The sequence below is a fragment of the Panthera uncia genome, assembly GCF_023721935.1.
Source record: "Panthera uncia isolate 11264 chromosome B2 unlocalized genomic scaffold, Puncia_PCG_1.0 HiC_scaffold_24, whole genome shotgun sequence".
Taxonomy (NCBI): domain Eukaryota; kingdom Metazoa; phylum Chordata; class Mammalia; order Carnivora; family Felidae; genus Panthera; species Panthera uncia.
Window position 1 is genome coordinate 107,892,329 of NW_026057580.1, and position 2,307 is coordinate 107,894,635.

The following is a 2,307-nucleotide window of genomic DNA, read 5'->3' on the forward strand; positions in this document are numbered from 1 at the left end:
TGAGTGTTGCTTTTCTATTTGATGGTAAGCCCCTTGAGGGCGTGCTTGGGCATTTTGCCTTTTAGAAACAATGTTTATGTGGAAAGAAGCTGGTCTTTTGGAGTCAGACCTAATTAGTCTTGAATATGAGTTACAACGTATATTTCTTACTTGATCAGGTAGAAATGGTTTGATTTCTGAATCTGAGCTTCCTCATTAGTAAGGTGGGGTAATGATACATCACCAATTTGCCACATGGCTTCATTGATTCATTTGTTCATTCAACAAATATTTACCGAGCATGCTCTATTTGCCCAGCTCACCCCTAGGTGAGAGGAATACAATGTTGATTATAAGACAAAGGTCCCTGCTCTTGTTGAACTGCAACGAATCAGATGCACACCAGGCGAAACATTTCCCATCGTTCCAGCACAGCGTGGAGCTCAGAGCTGGTTATCATTTGATTTCCTCTGCACCGTCCTCGGCGTCCAGCATCAGGCTGCCCTGTGTGGTAGGTAGTCAAGTACAACTCGACATGGTAAAAATGTCCAGATGCTCATCTACACTGCTGTGGGTGTGATGGGAAGACAAATGCCTCCACTGTCTTTCAGATCTGTGGTCCATAGTGTGGCTTTGACACGCAGAAATGTAAATAAATATGTATATCTATAAATATATGTATATGATCACACACATTGTGATGAGACAGAGGTTGGATTCCTGGGATATTTGCCTTTGAATTTGGATCATATTTTTAAAAGTTTATTTATTTATTTTGAGAGAGAGAGAGAGAGAGCAGAGGAGGGGCAGAGAGAGAGAGAGGGAGAGAGAGAATCCTAAGCAGACTCTGCATGGTCAGCAGACAGCCTGATGAGGGGCTCGAACCCACAAGCCATGAGATCGTGACCTGAGCCACAAATCAAGAATCAGATGCTGAACTGACTGAGCCAGCCAGGCGCCCCTGAATTTGGATCATTTTAGCACCTCATTTGAAATCCCCCCACTTGCATTTTTTTTAATTTTTAAAAAATATTTGTTTATTTTTGAGAGAGATAGAGAGAGACAGAGTGCGAGAGGGGGAGGAACAGAGAGAGAGGGACGCACTGAATCCGAAGCAGGCTCCAGACTCTGAGCTGTCCGTACAGAGCCCGACACAGGGCTTGAACTCACAAACGGCGAGACCACGACCTGAGCTGAAGTCGGCCGCTTAACCGACCGAGCCACTCAGGTGCCCCCCACCCTTGCATTTCTAATGGTGTCTCTATGTGTATCTGTTTTGCCTATTCGGGTGGACTGTGAGCTCCTTGCAAACAACACCAGTGTCTTAGGCAACGTCGCACCGAACCCAGTGGCTCTGGGCTTACTTTGTGCCCAAGGCGAATCACAATCAGGGCCCCTCCAGGAGCTATTCTGAGGATGCCAGGGTCCGGTCAGCATTTCACTCTTGGATAGATATATAACTTCCACATAAGCCTGCACAGTTCTTTGATACTCTGTATTTTGGCCACTGTTGCTATTCCATACCTCCAAGCATTTTCTGCTAAAGAAGCTGACTGAGCAAACCCTTGAAGATATTTTTCATTTCCTTTGATGGAGCATAATGCTTTCATATATAAACACAATAACACAGTCATCACATATGCACTTACATTATGGGAGCGGCTGCGTACTACTCAGCAGCAACCGGCCAGGCAAGGTGCCCACGAGTTCTATTTACCATTCTGATCTAAATTATGTTCATAATAAAAGAGTTTTCAATCAAGGTGAATACGATTTCATCCCAGCATAACATCTACATTGCTGTTCTCTCTCTCTCTCTCTCTCTCTCTCTCTCTCTCTTTTTCTTTCTTTCCTTTTATTCTAGGTCACTCACCCTGCTACACGTGAGATTTTTCTCTGATGGGAATAACAGCCTTGCTCCTCAATGAGCTATAACAACAGCTCTAAATGCATCTCCTGTAACATATCTCTGTGATTTGCCAGAGTGAGGATAAATCAAAGCAGAGGAGAGATGCACCTTAAGCCAGAAGCTAAATGTTACATCATGTAGCGCGAGGCTCGGGAAGGAGAGAGCCTGCTTGTTCCTGGCCGCACGCTCTGTTTGCGCCTGTTACCTCGGCCACAGCCCCATTAAAACAATCATTCTGAATCTGCAGGAAATTGTCACCTCTTTCTTTCCTGCCATGGCAGCTGGTATTGGAGGCCGGAGACATTGATCATTCCCTTCAAGGTTCTTAACACACACGCAAAAAAGAAAATGAAGCTTAATTTGTTAAAAAAGAAAAAAAAAAAAAGTGTCAGCTTACCCTCAGGCTCAGCGCAGGCACG